A 19,123-nucleotide genomic window follows, 5' to 3' on the forward strand; every position below is an offset into this window, starting at 1 on the left:
GTTGGCTTGATTATCCTCTCACTTTTTGTATATTGTATTTTCTATGGGCACAGCTCCATTGACTTTGGTGGGGTTAATTTATGCTACTATAATAGAGCAGAATCAAACTAAATTAGGGGATATTAAGTAAATATATTTAGTAATTGTCATTAAAGTGGACGTCAGAGTCTTTACACACATTTGACAAAATACATTGAAAATGTTTTGGCTTTTTTCCTATATGGAGAGCAAATTTAATTGGTTTCTCTCACCATTATGCCTTTGGCTCAGAAGTGGTTTTTAGATTGAGAGTGGAAGTGCATTCTCAATGCACTTAAGCACTTCCCTTTTAGTGCAGCATGGTAGGCCCACTTCAACAGAGACTGCAAATTGGCTTTTATGATCCACACAAAAGGTTGTCTCAGGTTTAGAGATTTCTACAAACTCATTTTTCCTCACCTGTGATCAGAAGATGGAGATCAGCTCAGGTATCCTGTGAACCGAGGCTAAGTGTATCACCTAAGCCTGCCAGCTAGCGGCTTTGAATTTACCTTTCACATGGAAAATACTGGACTCCTAAATGTTTCATCAAGACAGCACTAAGTATGAAAGATCAAAGTTCAAGGAAGATATACCATAAAATTTAAAATCAATATTTTATTAGATAAAAGCTACTGTATAAATTTAAGCGCAGTTACATATAAATCGTTACATATAAATTGTTGATGAGAAAAAGGATCTATTGTGTCAAAGACGCAGACAAATATACACAGTGTGTTTTCGCAGCTCACATTTTAGTTTACTGCACATCTTCAGTTCCTTTCTCTTGTAACAGCCTTTATAAATATTACCTTTCATTTAACCTCTGGTGCATTTTAATAAGATAGCAACATAAGGAAGTGGATTGATTTTTGCAAAATTTGAAGGACTATATTGGAAAATGCATAACTTCCTGGCTTGTCTAGTATTTTTATAATATATTATTCTGTTTAGTGTATTTTAAGCTCTTCCAAGGTTCCTCTCTTTCCCCAGATTCTCTTTATTTGAAATGGATTATCTATAGTAGGCGATGCTATGTGTGCATGGAAATTAAAAGGTTTGTCCAGAGCAGTGCTCTTCAGTTTACTACTATGTGATTCTCTTCACTGAAGAGAGTAGAATCCAATCAATGACTTCAGCTCGAAATAGAGGGTGAAATTCAGGCCCTTTTGAAGTCAATGGACATTATGCTATTCAGTAAGGCCAAAACTTCATCCAGGGTTCTCACTAAAAGCAAGGCATGTTTTTGGAGCTCTCCATAGTAGTTCATTTACTTTTTTAAAATCAAGTGTGAAAGGTACTAGATTACAGCCTTGGAGACTAAAGTTCTTTCTTTATTCCCAGAAGTACAATAGAGGCAGTGCAAGCAAATCTCAACAGTCTGCCTCAGTCTTGACCTGGAGGAACAATCTCAAGGGGTGAAAAGACTCTCCTGGCTATTCATTTCTTGACCTCTTTGTTCAAACTACCAACCAGGATGCTAACCAGTGGTTTTGTGACATGGACATTTGCCTGCTGTGGACTGGATTGAGACTGCACCAGCTCTTTTCACATAGACCACGTAACACCCAGCAGATGGGAATAATTTTCAGGGACTACTGAACTGGGCTGGATTTATATTAGTGTTATTATTCCTTTGTAGCACCAGAGGCCCCAACTGCAATCAGGGCCCATTGTACTAATTTATGTACATACTGTTCACATATCAAGAGACGATTCCTACCCCGAAGAGTTAACAATCTAAATAGACAAGACAGTAGGGAACTGAGGCACAGAGTGGTTAAATGACAGACCAGAGACTAGGGTGACAACCCCTTTTTAAAGGCAAAATCAGGACACATGCAGGAGCCCTGCCCTCTCTGAGGCCTCATCCCTCCTCTTCCCGAGGCCCTGCCCTGCTCTTCCTCTCCCCTGAGGACCCACCCCCTCCTCAGGCTGGAAATCAGAGTCAGGCCATGGTAAGAGCCGCCCAGAAGCTCAGGTCGCTGTGGGGAGTCCCAAACTCTCCATCTGTCCTGGGTGGGGAGCTGGAGTGCCCAAGAGCAGCCCCCAACCCATGTCCCTGCCTCCTGAGAGTGCCACCCATTGCAGGTGGAAGGTCCTGGCCTCCCTGAGCAGCTCTTACCACAGCCTGGCTCCTTCCAGTCTGGCCAGGAGGTGGAACCTCTGAGAGAAGAGGAGGAGCAGAGGCAGAGCCTCATGGCTGGGTGCAGGGGGTAAGGCCCACCTCTATCGCCCATGCTGGGAAGAGGCAGGCACCACCCCTGAGCCTTGGGCAGGTGCGGAGCAGCACTGCAGGGAATTCGGGACAAATGCTATCCCAGAGTCATTCAGCCCAGGACCGGGACTTGAACTCTGCATTTTGGGACCGGTGGTCACCCTACCAGGGATTTGAATCCAGCCCTCATGAGTCCCACTTAAGTGCCATAACCACAAAACCATCGTTGCTATCTAGATTATGCTACTGATTTCAAAGGTAAAAGTTTCAATACCCATTGTCACAGTTCTGGGCTAGCTGCAACTTTGACTCCCTCTCTTCAAGTGTCCTTATCCAGGTGACAGGCCTCTTTTCTTCATCTGTTTTGGGGAGAAATCTCATGATTTTCCCCTTCTCAGAATGGGACCCAGGCTCAGTATCCTGATCATGATTCCTCAGCAAGTTCACTGAGTTTGAGCCCCATTAATCTTCGGGAGCTAATGATGAATGCAGTGAGCCCAAACAGTCTTTCAGAAAAAAAGTATTGGTTAAACTCAACGGTAGGACAGAGCATTACAAGAGCAAACAGTTTTAACACAACAGTCTAAACTGATAACTGTTTTACCTAAAGCTAAGGTAAGCATAACTTATCAAGGCACTCCCACTTCTAGGAACTGGGGTGCAGTCTGCTTCCACTCAGTTCCTGTGTCTTCCCCTTGTGTTTTAAGGCTGTTCATTTATTAGTCCCAAAGATCTTTTATCTCTTAAACCTGGTTAAACTGCTTTCTGCAGCCCCACCAGAAATGGGTTGGGGATAGACTTCAATGCAGCTGGCTCTCTGCATTGTCCTTTAATTACCAAAAATGGGGGGCAGAGGGAGCTATGAGAAGTGTTTGTCTGCTTTCCTGTCTATGTGCAGGCCAGCTCATGTCTGAGTTACCCCCTTTGAAATCATACAGCAAGCAACACATTAACAATCAGATAGACATGTAATATTCACAAAATGTTATGGGCATCTCCCACATCCTTCACATCCGTTACCTATTTTGGGTTCCCTCTTTACCCCCTTCCTGAGTCAGACATTTCCCAGATAATCTTACATGCGAATGAGCAGCTCCATGCTATCCAGTATAATTATCCAATGATGGTCAGGGAGCTACTAATGGCCCCCAGGTATTGCAGATATTTTGGCATCCTAGTTCCAGCTAGATCTTAGCAAACAAACAGGCGTTATATGCTAGGTAGAGCTTTGGAAAATAGCAACTTGGTTCTTGTCTCTGTAAAGGAACGTCCTGTCAGAGGAGGGTATTTTTTTGATAGCTTGTAAATAATTCCCCACTATGAGCAGATTAAAGTAAGCTACTGTTGGTAGCTAACATAGCTCTATACTGGATTGCAAATTAAATTCCCTCTGGGGTTTGAGAGATGAAATCCCAGTCCTTTATCCTCTAAGCCACTCAACCTTTCCTCTTAAGCAACTTAATAAAGATAATATTCATATCTGCATCTCATTATTCCCACATTATAATATAATAGATTTCCTTCTTTTGTATCAAAAACCAAGAATTTACAAATTGTGAGCACTATAGAAAGATATACTGTCACCTTTTATCTTCTTTTATCCAGGAGTACTGAGGAAATGATAATATGATGCTTTGCACTTATATAGCATTAGTTAGCTCAGGATCTCAAAGCACTTTTAAAATATTAATGAATTAAGCTTCAAAATACTTCTTTGGCATAGATCAGTACCTGCTTATATAAATCTGCTTAATTACCTGACACAGTTCAGTCTGACTCAGATATTTTCTGTGACTAATCTTCAGATTAAATATGTGGATACAGCTGAATAATTCACAAGTGAGTAATTTACTCTACAAATTTAGGGCTGCTGTGCCCAATTTCTACTAGATACAGCAGAGTGGGAGAAATCAAGAGAGCTGCTCTTAGCTCTTTGATGCTGGAGTCACTTCTAAATTAGCCCTACACTGGTTGGCCATGGACCCCCTAAACAGGGGATTACTGAGGAGGTCACATAGGAGCTAGCAACACCAGTTCCATGCTGGAAATTCCTCCATGCTACGGCCGTTCTCTAGCTAGGTAGCAGTGTTGCCTTTGTGTTACTAGAGAAGCACAAGGGGGATGAAGTTGGCCAGAGAAACTTGCTGCCTAGCCTCTTTTCTTGCTCAGAGAATTTCCATGAACCTTTTGTAATTCCAGAAATATATTTTTATTAGCGTTAGTAGTAAATATTTATATAGTGACATGGCCAAAAGGCTGCAGTTGGGATTGGGGGCACATTGTGCAGGGTGCTGTGCAAACATAGAGAAGAAACATTGTCCAGGAGAGTCCTCACGCGAAAAGATGCAAAATAGACAAAGAGTTGGGGCACAGGGATGTAACATACAAGTGCATTAAGATGGTGAAAAACTGGCATCACATAGAATCATAGAATATCAGGGTTGGAAGGGACCTCAGGAGATCATCTAGTCCAACCTCCTGCTCAAAGCAGGACCAATCCCCAATTTTTGCCCCAGATCCCTAAATGGCCCCCTCAAGGATTGAACTTACAACCCTTGGTTTAGCAGGCCAATGCTCAAACCACTGAGCTATCCATTAGTCACAGGCTGGGCCAGGAACAGCAGTAACGGGCACCCCAGGTCACACTGCCCTTTCAGATCCTTGAACTGGGCTGCTCAGTGCGGGCCCTCCACTCTACGGCTCCTTTCCCTGTCTCCCTCGAAATGCTACAGACAGACGTTGGCCCTGGAGCTCACTGTTTGCTTGCCTCCTGCGGGGAATGACATGGCTCTGGAGGTCTCACAGGAGCCATTTTCACTTTGCTGATACAGAGTGAAGAACCCAGTTGTTATTGCGCAAGGTTCCTGTGAGGCCACCTCCTGCTGCAGGACACCTGAGGTTGTTCGTGACCCTCCTTCTTCTACTGACTAGCTGGATGCGCCTCCAGGAAAGAGGGGAATTAACACTTGCAGTGCCTGCCAGAACTAGGAAGAACGACTGGTTGCTTTACTCCTGCAGAGGAGAAAGCACAGGGTCTGTAACCAAGGGCAGAGCTCTTCAGGTCCAGTTTCTGGAGGCCACTCTTGTCTGACCACGTGGGTGTGACAGCAGGGCTTTGAACCAGAAGCGTGGCTATGGCTGAACTGTGAAACACCCGGCTACCCACAGAGATCCCTGGGACTCCCCCACCCACTGTATAAGCCACAGAGGGTCTTTAGTTACATATTTAGTTACATATTTCCTTGTTGATGTTGGGTTTTTTCTTGTTGTTTTTAATTGGGATAGCGGTAGGGTGAGGAATGGGGAAGCTAGGAAGACTAAAGTAATGGGAAAGGAAGGGAAAGAGGGATCCTCATAGCTCTATACCTCTCTAATATACCCTTTATTTGATTTTTTTTTTATTTTTTCTCTTGGATTGATCATAAACAGATCACTCTGAGGATCTGATAGTCAGTATTTAAAATATTTAAAATTGGAACTGTTAGCTACATGCAATAAATCACATAAATCCCAGGGTATTGTGGTGTTCCCTGACCTCCAGTGTTTCTCTTTTAATCTGTAGAAGGTCTTGAAGAAACCAATAGAGAGAGGTAACAGATTATTGTGATTTGGGAATTTTAGACAGTGTTATGCTTTTTTTTTCCTTTTTGGGTCATGCACAGTTATCAAGGCATCATTCCCAGAAAAAATTAGGCCATTGTAGCTTAATAGCAGAATTTAATTGAATTTTCTCTTGTCACATTTACACAACATATTTGCATATTCCTAACTTTAAAGGATGCGGGCTGTCTTGTTTAATAGCCTCTATGGAAGGGCAATGGTGATGGGTGTAGGAAGAACTTTCCTTACCTGCTGTGTCAAGCAGTGTCTATCACAGATAAAATATTTCACTTCTGAGATTACTGAAAGGTTAGTGTGAACATTCTTGTTAGTAATGCTCAATAGATGCAATAGTCAAAGAAAACAAACTCCTAAAGGGTGTGTGTAAATGCTCCCAAAGCAAATTGATTTTGAAATTTGAGTGAATGCTCTGAGTATTTTTTGCAGAATTTCTCAGCTCCGTATTAAAATACCTGTACATTTGTATGGTATTCCACATTCAAATTTACCTAATTCCAGTCACATACTTAGGTCAACATTTTTAAAAGTGATTTTGATTATGAGTGCATCAATTTTTGGTTGCCCAACTAGAGGAACCTTTAAATGCCCTGATTTCTAGAGGGTGGGTACTCAGACCTTGGTCCGCTCCTGAAGTCTTCACCCCCTCCTCCAGTTTGTCACTAGATGTCAGGGGAGAGCTCATTTAGACCCGCTTATATCATTAAATTTGCATGCCTAGGATTAAACATATGCATAAGTCATTGCAGGATTGGGGCTTTAGAGATTTTCTATAATTATTGTCTCAAGACGAAGAAGTTAAGGGGGGAGAGCTGCACAATCTTTTCTAATCACTTTTTAAATTGTCCATTCCAAGTTAGTTTCATTCAGTTCCTCATGTTTCATATAACACTTAACCTTTCTTAAGTTTCTCTCTGTTTTGAATTATGTTGTCTCCCTTAACTCCCACATCCATTCTACGGCAGGAGCACAATAACTAAGCTGTACCTCCGCACCACGGTGTATCGCAAGCTGATAAACTGTAATAACATTCAACATGTAACATTGAATTCAGGTGGCAATCTACAAGCCTGTTATTTTCATAGGAAAGTGAAACTAACAGCCTGGAGTACTGTTCCATCCCTATTGCTGGATTCTGGAAATCACCTTGTAACTGAGAAGCATGAGATTGGAATCTTTAAAATGTAAACAACATATTTTCAGATAATCAATAATGTAAATGGCATATGGAGGTAGACTTGAATCCAAGATGCAGGTCCAGTGAATGCATTGTTCAGGAGTCATACACTTGTTGATCGTAGCAGAGGTGCATTGATGTCACCTGCCCAGCAACATGGGGGAGGAGAGAACAAGTAAAGAAAAATGAACTGAAACAAGCTGTCATTTGTGGCAGCAACATCAGAAAGTCCTAACATATAAAATGCATATATTTAGTAATAAAAATGGCATGACTTCATTGCTAAGGGATTAAAGTTATTGTAGCGCCATTATTAGCTTGATCAGGACACGAAGGAGAATGAAACAGTGAAATAGATTTGAAGTGGCAGGCCACAACTTTATTAACTTTTAAGTTTCTTTTTGCAGGAGGGCATGCTAGGTATTTACTTGAGCCTACAATGGTGTTAAGTGGTCTTGTGCCATATAATTAGTCCTGGGCAGAGAATGATCATTCTGTTTTGTGGAGAATTTTGAGATTTCAAAATTTGTTTTAATTTTGATTTGAAATTAAATCTCTACATTTTGAGATTCTCCATAAAACAAAAATTATGAGGGGAGGGGAATTTGTTTCTGAGTCATTGAAATGTTTTTGTTAGAAATGTTTATGAAACATTTCTATCAGAAATATTGAACAAAGTGTTTTAACCCTTTTTGACCCAGAACAGGAAGTCCACTAGTAGGCATTTTCTACACAAGTTTCAATAAAAAAGAATAGGAGTACTTGTGGCACCTTAGAGATTAACAAATTTATTAGAGCATAAGCTTTCGTGGGCTACAGCCCACTTCATCGGATGCATAGAATGGAACATATAGTAAGAAGATATAGATAGATAGATAGATAGATAGATAGATAGATAGATAGATAGATAGATAGATAGATATACTGTGATACAGGATGGCCAGAGGGCAGCAGGAGAGTGTTAAAAGGGAGCCTTATTCCTTGTAGAGGGAAGAAAGTTTGCTATAGATTAATTAAAGCACCTGAAGTCAATTAGAGCACCTGAAGCCAGTCACTGCTAGTTCAAGCGGTTTACCGCTATCCTTAGGGCCCCTGGGCTGGAATCCGGAGTAGAGGGCAGGCCCGGGTCCCTCCCTCTCCACTCCCCTCCACTAGGAGGCTGGTGGGGCAGTTAATACCCCAGTTCAGGGGTGAGAAACGGTGCCCTGAACCCTCCCCAAGAAGAGAAAGCATGAGACCCGTCCAAGTAGTGCCGGCAATTTGCCACAATACATTCAGAGAAGGTGGAAGTTGCCATACAAACTGTAAGAGGCTAATTAATTAAGATGAGCTATTATCAGCAGGAAAAAAAAAAAACTTTTGTAGTGATTGTCAAGGTTCCTCCCCCACTCTGAACTCTAGGGTACAGATGTGGGGACCTGCATGAAAAACCTCCTAAGCTTATCTTTACCAGCTTAGGTCAAAACTTCCCCAAGGTACAAAATATTCCACCCTTTGTCCTTGGATTGGCGGCTACCACCACCAAACTAATACTGGTTACTGGGGAAGAGCTGTTTGGACGCGTCTTTCCCCCCAAAATACTTCCCAAAACCTTGCACCCCACTTCCTGGACAAGGTTTGGTAAAAAGCCTCACCAATTTGCCTAGGTGACTACAGACCCAGACCCTTGGATCTTAAGAACAATGAACAATCCTCCCAACACTTGCACCCCCCCTTTCCTGGGAAATGTTGGATAAAAAGCCTCACCAATTTGCATAGGTGACCACAAACCCAAACCCTTGGATCTGAGAACAATGAAAAAGCATTCAGTGTTTTACAAGAAGACTTTTAATAAAAAATAGTAGTAAATAGAAATAAAGAAATCCCCCCTGTAAAATCAGGATGGTATATATCTTACAGGGTAATTAGATTCAAAAACATAGAGAACCCCTCTAGGCAAAACCTTAAGTTACAAAAAAGATACACAGACAGAAATAGTTATTCTATTCAGCACAATTCTTTTCTCAGCCATTTAAAGAAATCATAATCTAACACATACCTAGCTAGATTACTTACTAAAAGTTCTAAGACTCCATTCCTGTTCTGTCCCCGGCCAAGACGACTACAGACAGACCCAGACCCTTTGTTTCTCTCCCTCCTCCCAGCTTTTGAAAGTATCTTGTCTCCTCATTGGTCATTTTGGTCAGGTGCCAGCGAGGTTACCTTTAGCTTCTTAACCCTTTACAGGTGAGAGGAGCTTTCCCCTGGCCAGGAGGGATTTCAAAGGGGTTTACCCTTCCCTTTATATTTATGACAGTGATAATCAAAATGACCATTTAGACAGTTGACAAGAAGGTGTGAGGATACTTAACATGGGGAAATAGATTCAATATGTGTAATGACCCAGCCACTCCCAGTCTCTATTCAAACCCGAGTTAATAGTATCTAGTTTGCATATTAATTAAAGCTCAGCAGTTTCTTGATGGAGTCTGTTTTTGAAGCTTTTCTGTTGCAAAAAAACTCTCCCCTCCCCTCCCACCCCGCCCCGCCGCCCCATAACACTTCACTGTAGTCTGAGTGATGTTGCTGTACTTAGCTGATGAAATCATGGAAAGCATTGATGGTGTTGTCCTCTACTCTGTAGTAGACCCCGGTGCCTGCTTGCTTTTCTCCTGAGATAACCTCTTGCAGCATGTTTGCTCTGTGATGTGTCGATGTGAGTGACTCAGCATTTCTGATGTCCCCAGCATTTTCAGGTCATGGCTCCAACTGTCCCTACATCCGAAGAGTTGCCAGATGGCACTGGTACTGTCTGCAACATCAACTTTGAAATGTTGCCAAACTCGGGAGGATGTATATTTAATGTGTTTTCCAGGAGGGGTTGGAAGATTGTATTTGCATGGGCTGGAGGACAGTTCCTTCTGAGAGAAATGCAGTACACCAAAACCATATCCAGCAGAGATGGGAAAATGTGACCATCCCCCCTATCTAGGAGCTATGATTAACAAACTCCATCCTTTCCAGAACTGAAGTAGTAGTGGGGAAAACTTTTTTAGAAGGAGCTGATGGTGTCCAGGCAGTAGCTTGCTGAGGGATCAGTCTCTGGATCAGAATTTGGAGTAACTGGTGCTGTGCTAATCACAGCTTCCTCCTCCTTACTATTATCATTGTCTCCTGCCCCCTGAGTGATCGATTGTGCACCAAGGAAATATTGCTCTCTCGAGGGGCGGCCAAAGTGGTGCCTGCTGATTATGATTCTTTATGGCCTAGTTCCCCTTCCTTCACTTCCTGGTGTTCATGCTACTAAGCTTCTGCAGCTGCTCCTCCAATGAGCAAGCCAGACGTGGTCTTTCTTTTGCTCACCCTAAACTGCTCCATGGAAGAACGCTGTTTCTTCACTACCTCACTCTGCAGTCTGGTAGTTTCACTGACAGAGCTATGAAGTGGGGACTCTGGGAGGGATGGTGCAGGCTCATTGCTGCTTGTCCTAGGAGTAGCAATGGGATTTTCTCCCCTCAGATAATTGCTTTAAAGTCCCTCCTTACAACTTGCAGAATGGGCAGTAGGGGGGCAGTCAGGCTTCATGAGGTGAAATAAATCAATTAATCATTAATCAGCAGTGGCAGCTGCGAGGTTGAAGCAGACAGTACCTGATGATATGCTGGGGAAATCCTGTCCTGACAGTCCTCAGCCTGCTACGTTTCTTTCAGAGAGAATAAGATGTATCAGTCTGCCTGCAGCTTCAAACAGACAAAGATATAAGCATGAGACTAAGTCTTCCTCTAAATCCACTTCAAAGAAGTTGGATTCAGTTGTGAGCAAGCCCATCAACTCAGTTCATGAGGACTTAGTATGTCCTAAATCCCAGAGGCATGACAAGAAAGACCATAAGCATTGGGCTCCATCAGTACCAGACCGTGTTCCATTGGTGCTGTCATCTCCGGCTCCTCTAAAACCCAGGGATCCATCGGCATTGATGAAGTTCGATCCCGTCAACTTGGAGTAGCTCCCTCCTCACTGGATCCCATGGCTCAAACAAGCCTCCCACACCAGGGAGATTTGAATCCATTGCTATCTCACAGGACATTTGCAGTCTCCTGGATCTGGACCCCCTCCTCCATTGGGTCTCTCTATTTCCAGAGAACTAACATCACTTCTGAGGGAATTGACCACTGGAAGGAATTTATCACCTATCCCATACACAGAATATACTTTCCTTCCAATGGCACTGACAGTACTTCCCCTACCACCACCCAAAAGACCTGCACTGGTTTGAGAGCAAATTCTGCATCATCTGTCTTGAAGTTGCTGGTACCCTATGCCATGGGGGCCCCCCATGACCATCTGTTGACTCCTCGCACTGGACCTATTGTTAACTCCTCCTACTGGCCCTATTATATTGGGGAACTGGGGACTAGTACCCCCCTGCAGAGTCAATCCGATCTACCAGGGAGTCACCCCTTGCCTCCTCTTTAAGGGGATGCTCAGATCTGCCCCTGGATTCAGCAGAAGAGGAGGAGGAACATTACGCTCCTGATCCAGTGGTTCTGCTGGAACCAGCAAGGCTGCCAGCATCATCCCCAGACAAAGCAGTGACTTCTACGTACCCCCCCATCCTTGATGACTTCAGGCAGTTTCAGGACTTGCTCCACAGAATTGCTGGAGAACTTCAGATTCCTCTCAAGAAGATCCAGGACTCCCAGCACAATTTTTTAGAATCATCCCGACACCTGGACACAACAGAATAGCTCTCCCCATTAATGAAGCCATACTGGAGCCAGCTAGGACAGTTTGGCACACCCTTGTCACCCATGCTCCCACCCCGAAAAGGGTGGAGAAATGCTATTACATGCCAGCCAAAGGAGTGGAATTTTCTCACCCAACTCCCAACTCACTGGCGGTCTATGCAGCTTCTGAATGTGCTTGACCACAAGATTCCTGGTCTACTCCTATCAATAAAGAGGGCAAATGCCTGGATATGGTGGGGAGAAAGGTCTTCTCATCACCTAGCCTCCAGTTCAGGATAGCCAATTAACACACGCTAATGGCTAAATATGATTTCCTGAGCTATGTCTATTTTGCAGAGTTTACTGACAGCCTTCCGCAGCAGAACAGAGCTCATTTTCAAGCTCTGATAGACAAAGGCAAACTGATAGCCAGGACTGCTCTACAGTCAGCAGGTAATGCTGCTGATACTTCCTCTAGAGCTATGGCTACCGCCATCGTCCTGCACAGGGAATCATGGCTCCATGCGTCTGGGTCCCTAGGGAGATCCAGAATAACATTGAGGACCAACCCTTTGATGAATCACACCTCTTGAACCAGAAGACAGATGAGTCCATCCATGCCCTTAAGGACTCCAGGGCTATCCTCCACTCGCTGGGGATATATATGCCTGTCGCTAAGAGTAAATTCCACTGCCCATCAGTCAGCTCTAGACATATGGCTCAGCAGTTTTTTACATCAGAGGCCCTATGAACCACCACAGAAGAGACAGAGATTCAAAAGTCCTGCTTCCCTATACTCTCTGCAAAAGGCTCTGCATCCCAACCTCAGTCCCTGGTTTGACATTATTCAGGATTTGCATCAGGTGTATTTCGGTCTGAGAAGCCTTAAAGATCTTTGCTATTTCATACAGGCTAATATGTTCACTTCTGGCAGTTGGCCCCACTGAGCCTCTCATTGCACTGGACACCAGCCACAAGTTGCAGTGAAATTACGTTTATAAATTTACAACTTTAACATTTCTGCCATTACACCTTCCTAGCCCGAAAATGGGCCTCCAGAAAGCTAAGGCAAACAAAAACAAACCACTACTTTTGACACCTTGTCAATCTTGCCCTGAGGGGGAACAGTTTCCCAAACTGAAAACACAGTTCAAAGTACAACTCCAATCTAGGGCAGGGCAGCAACAGCAGCAGGATGGCTGCTGCATTCCTGTGAGAGATTTATATTCAGCAAAGGGCTGGAACCATTTGAATTAATCTTCTTTCCCCCTGGAGCATGGCCAATGCATAATTTCCATGTACATTCTGGGAGGAGGAAGGCTGTGAAAGAGACAAGCTTGACCCTTCCTTTCCCCCTCCTCCTCCCAGGAATCAGGTTGCTTTTCCCTTAGCTGGTCTCATCAAATATCCTTCCCACTGAAACATGGGACAGAGTCGGGCCTTTTAATATCAGCATTAAATGATATTTTTGTTAGAGAGCGAACTTCTGCCTCCAGTGTCAAGCATTTCACCATTATATGTTCAATATTCTCCATGTCTTTACTTAGCTCAACCACAGCCATACTTATTCTTTAGCAGTTTTCTTCTTGGGTTACATTATTTTGTTAATATTTTCAAGGTCAGATAAAAATGGCAGTAAGATGGCTCCTTACTCTACAGCTTACTGTACTGTGTTTCAGTAGGCCATGATGATCTTGGCACATAAGGAAACAATGCTCTTCAAGTATCAAATTGCTATATATACTCCAATATATGTCGAGAGAGAGAGAGAAAGAGAGAAGGTTTTAGTGGGTAGCCATTACTCCACAGGGTTGAAAGATGAAATGACTTTTGGCTGTTATGGCCGACAGGGCCACTCAGGTGCTTGGGGCGGCATTCAGAATGGGGCAGCAGTCCGTGTCCCACAGCAGCACTTCGGCGACAGCTCCACTGCTCTTCCCGCCACGGCGGCTTTTGGGCAGCAGCTCCACCACTGTCGCGGCAGCGGCAATTCGGCGGCGACTGCTTGGGGCGGCAAAATTGGTAGAGCCGCCCCTGGTGGCCGAATCTGCAGACTGAAAGCATTACTGGACTTTGGCCATTTTCTATGAAAAGGGAAACAGTTTTCAGTATAAACTACTACTCACATTTATTTGAATTGTTCTTTTCTTTTTTTTTAAATGATGTTAGTCTTTCTTGACCTTCTCCACTTGAGGGCAGGTCTACATTAGAAGTGCTACATTGGCGCAGCTGCATCGGTGCAGCTACACTGCTGTAGCGCGTCTGGTGAAGGTGCTCTGTGCCAACGGCAGAGTCCTCTCCCATCAGCACAATTACTCCGCCTCCGTGGGAGGTGGTTCCTATGTCAGCAGGAGCGCATCTCCCGCCGACATGGAGCCAGTTTGGACTTAAGTGGTAGTATAGACCTGCCCTCAGAGGCAGATTTTTCTTTTTTTTCTGAGCTGTGGCAGTGGGTACTGAAAGGTTCTGCCTAATGACCCATATTACAGCTCTCATAGCACTTTGGCGACACTGCACCAATCATGCAGAGGAAGTATGAACCTGACCCAAAAACCATTGAAGTCAATGGGAGCCTTCGATTGTTTTCACTGGGCTTTTGATCAGTCTGTAAAAGAGCTCTGAACTCAAGAACCACTGCCATGGAAAGATAAACAATTGGAAAGGGCAGGTGAGTTATGGGAAGGAAGGCAGCAGTATGTTTTTAAAGAGAGCGCTAGAGGGAGGAATGGGCAGTCAGTCCACGAGAGAGTAGTTCTGCAGGAAAGATATGGATTCAGAAATAGAAAAACACAGTCAATTAGCTAAGACATGAGCATGTGAATCTTGCTAGCATGATGATATTCTGTGGAAATCCCCATATATGTTGACACTTACAGTTGAGCTAAATTCTGGTTTTGAGTTTATTTAAGTAAGAGAGCAGACTTAATTTGTTTTCCCACTTAATTACCATATAATCTTTCAATATGTGTCAATATACATCTTGTGTCTGCAGGCCAATTGGGCCCGTAGGTTCTGTTCATCCATTTTCCGTGAAGGATGTGTGATTAGCTATGTAAGCTGATGGTAACAATATTAATTTAAGTATGTGTCTACTCATAAAACAAATATAGTGTTTGGAAATTTACATTTGTGCTCATGCAAAGAGAGTAAATGTTTTATAACAGAATATTTTGAATATTTACAGCTCAACTAAAATAGGGAAATTTTTTCTTTGTCAAAGAGAGAAGGATCATTTAGCCCCCTGGTGTTTTGACTCATAGGAATTCACATTAAAAAGGAAAGAAAAGAAGCAGTAGTAGTTAATCATTTCCATGATTGGCATATACAAACTTTTTTTCCCCAATATGAGAGCGAGTGACTTTATTACACTCTTTGTCTCATGATTATGTCATGAGCTCCAAATGTCATCTCTTCCAGGAACTCTGAATATAACGGGTGAAGGGGGAATTCATGAGTTGACTCTACTGTGTATCGTATTTGTTACATTTGAAAAAATACTCCAGTGGTTTACAAACATACAGAGTGTGATAATGTTTCTGACTCTCCACCATGCCACAAGTAAGGGCCAAATTGTGCCCCAATTTACAACCCATTCAATCTCTTTGACTTTAGTGAGATTTTGCCAGGTGTAAGTCAGGGCAGAATTTGACCATGAGAGTTAAACACTCAGTCATATTCCTGGCAAAGTCTAATAATGTTCAAAATATTCTTATTCAACATAGAACCTGGGAAGTTTTTCTTTTAAAATCTTCTACTCTTGAAGCCTCTGATCCTGCCTGCCTGCCATAAACTGCCTATTGGCATGCTTTCACCCCACACTTCTTCCTAACTGGCTTCTCCCAATATCAGTGTCAATATCACTCTTCATTAAGCTTTTGTTTATTAGTTATCAAGTTAAGATGTTGCCAGTCTCTGTTTCAGTGTACTTATGGTGAGAGCAACAGAGTGAGTTTGAACAAACAGCCAACACTCAATAGTGCTGACTAGCATAGTGACAGCTGTAGAAGCCATATATATTTTTTATTCTTTTCTCTTAAAAAAGAAAAAAATGTTGACATTTTTAGATAGTTGACGGGGTAGAGGAATGGTGCACAAGTATGGTTGTGTCAGGGATACCTGACAGAGGAAAGTTGATAGTAATATATATAGAAAGTAGTTTCCAAATTACTGTAGGAATGTATCAAGATGTTGTGAAGTTAAAGTGAGTTTCAACCTAATATTTAATTGTGCATGATGTGCAGTATACCCATCTCAAGATGCCACTACACAGTGCAACTGCTTATGTAATAGATGTATTTTGAAAAAAAAAAAGACACCTATTTGTTATGCTATCCATAGAATGACCTTATTGAGAAAACTCACCTTATTCCACAGAGCAGGAAATAAGTCAACAATATATGTCCAATATTTATGCACTATAGCTATTCACTGTAGGGTTTTATTTCCATTACTAGCAATCAGCCAATATACTTGGTGGTGTTTTTTCTATTGGATCACTGGACCCTACTACTGAGAACTAATATGAACTTGAGAAGCAGGGAAGATGTATACATGTATAAAATAAACAGAAGTTCATTTATATAACCCAGACTTCTGTGAGGTAAAATCTAGGTTTGCTTCCCCTCACCTAGGCTTGCAGTAGAGAAGACAGAACTACTTCAGATACCAGTGTGGTTCTCACTAGCTATGTCTACACTTACAGCAGTGTGTAGAATACAGACACCTCGCATGTGTATAAATAACAGGGTAGACGGTGAGGCATTGCTTAGTGAGCAGAGTAAAGACATGTTAGAATCTTAGGGTATAAACCCTACGTGGCTCTCTACATGCCCAAGCAGTGCCTCCCATGTCTACACTGCTATTTTTAGCAATGTAGTATCCCGCTGCTTTCCCGCTCACAGAGAAAGGCTCCAGCAGTGGGGAAAGGCTCTGACTGTGGGTAGGCAGTGTCTTTCACTGCCACGTATAGCTGCACATCACAGTATGGACACAGCCTGCTTTTCACTATAGTGTGTTTCTACACATACCATCCACACCACTGCCAGTGTATACAAGGCTTAAGAATTGTATCTCTGTAATTTCTTTTTAATATTTGCCCTAAAAACAAAAGGAGGACTTGTGGCACCTTAGAGTCTAACAAATTTATTTGAGCATAAGCTTTCGTGAGCTACAGCCCACTTCATCGGATGCATCCTTTTCTTTTTGCGGATACAGACTAACACGGCTGCTGCTCTGAAACCTGTCAATATTTGCCCTGTTAGCAGTTAAAGGCATACATTTGCTACCTTGAATGGAGGACATGGGACAGTTAATTTGTGTCTAAAGAGGTCTGTCCCAGATATACTTCATATCTGTCCACCGTTTGCTTCTAGTTAAAGGTGGTAATAGAATATTCATTTAGCTGGATAGGACTTGTCCATAATGCTTTTCAGCATTTCAACGTTAAAATATAAAACAAAACAAAAATTCCTCTTTTTCAAGGGCATTGCATTAGTCAAAGGAGACATATGTGCCTCTGGAAAAAAAAATTTGCAAAATAGGTATACAAAAATCCATTGTCAACTTGAATTTCTCATATGAATTGCAGCTGTTGGGGCACTCATTAAATCTTCTGGGTATCAAGAAAAATAAGGACCCCATTCAACCTCCTTCTACTTTCTATGTAATAGGAGGCATAGTAATTATGTAGGTGGTTTATGGTGATCTATAGCAGAATCGGCAACCTTTGGCACGCAGGCCATCAGGGTAAGCCCCCTGGCGGGCTGGACTTGTTTGTTTACTTACTGTGTCCACGGGTTCGGCCGATCGCAGCTCCCACTGGCCACTCCAGGCCAATGGGGGCTGCAGGAAGTGGCACAGGCCGAGGGATCTGCTGGCCACTGCTTCACACAGCCCCCATTGGCCTGGAGCAGCGAACCACAGCCAGTGGGAGCTGCGAGTAGCTGAACCTGTGGACGCAGCAGGTAAACAAACCAGCCCGGCCCACCATAGGGCTTACCCTGGCGAGGCAGGTGCCAAAGGTGGCCAATTCCTGATCTATAGGCAACTGTATTGACTATTGACAGCTAAAGATTTGTGGAGTTTCTTTTTCAGACAAATTTTATATAAGCTATAATATGTAGCTGTACTTTACAGCCAACCTGCTACTACCAAGGCTAAGTCAAGTATTTACTTCACATTCTTTAATGTTCTACTGTATGCAAGGCAGAATCTGCTGAGGCTCTAGCTCTTTTTCCTAAATCATCTAATATGGGAGAGTGACATCGGAGTGATATCGGAGACATATCTGATGAACAGAGAGTTACCTTAATTTCAGTTTTCCTTACATTTGCATAGGGGTTCAATGTGCACATGTGTTATAGACATAATTTGTCTTTTGGGGAGAAATGAAAGTATCTATGGGAAGGCATGGATCCATACCCCAGGGCTTTAGAATTATGTTTATCTGTCAGAGCCAGGCTGTCTTATGGACCTAGCTGGAGATCAGTCCGGGTGGGGCTCAAGCTGTAAAGAGGCTGTGTCGCTTTGGGATTTGACTTGATGAGGAGGAGGACAAGGAGGCTTATGAGGTTACACTTTAACTATGTACACTTATTTTGCTCCCTGATGATGGTGGTTGTTATTATAGTAGCATCTAAAGGACCAAATCCAAGATCAGTACAATGCCACTGCACAAGCCCATAGTAGGACGTAGTCCCTGCCCTGAGGAGCTTACAGTCTAAATATACAAGACAGTGAGACAAGGAAATGTAACTATTCTTATCCTCACTTTACAGAGGGAACTGAAGCACAGATGGATTAAATGACTTGCTTATAAGCACGTAAAATGTTTGTGGCAGCAGTTGAACCCAATTATCTTAAGTTCCCGTCCAGTGCATTGACATTATTTCAAGGCAGTACCTATGTTTGTTTCTGCAGACCGTAGTGGAAAAAGCAGAATGATAAAGATGAGACACCTGATTCTCCACTGCACCAGCTACCATCATCCACATTAGGACAGCAAGGCTACCGTTCTGATCTGGTAGTACTTGTACCTCCTTTGCACAGTTGTCAATGGCTACAAAAGGTGCTAGGCAGTGGAGCCTTATATCCAGGATGTGAGACATTAGAATGATATTAGAGGGACAGATTCAGAACTATGTCTGTGACAGTTTTGTGTCTACTTTTTTAAGATGCTGGACTTTTGTGCATTTTTCTTGGTTATCTTAGGAGGAAGAATTCTTAAAGAACTGTCATGGCAGAAAACGGGTATTTGCCATTTGTTTGGCTTTGTGTAAAAGGTCACTGAAATTCTCCCCCTGGGAGAAGGTGAGAGAAAGACGAAACCACATGTGATAGTTGTTAGTCACCTCACTTAATGCACTAGTGTAATATACTGAGATAGTG

At 42.9% G+C, this 19,123-nt stretch overlaps 1 protein-coding gene across 5 annotated transcripts in view; it reads left to right on the forward strand.

The window, feature by feature from the left end:
• MYO16 (myosin XVI) overlaps positions 1-19,123 on the forward strand; it is a 637,262-nt gene that overhangs the window by 582,362 nt on the left and 35,777 nt on the right. The gene's annotated exons all lie outside the window — the stretch shown is intronic.

The sequence above is a fragment of the Lepidochelys olivacea genome (genome assembly GCF_965140295.1).
Source record: "Lepidochelys olivacea isolate rLepOli2 genome assembly, chromosome: 1".
NCBI classification, from domain to species: Eukaryota; Metazoa; Chordata; order Testudines; family Cheloniidae; genus Lepidochelys; species Lepidochelys olivacea.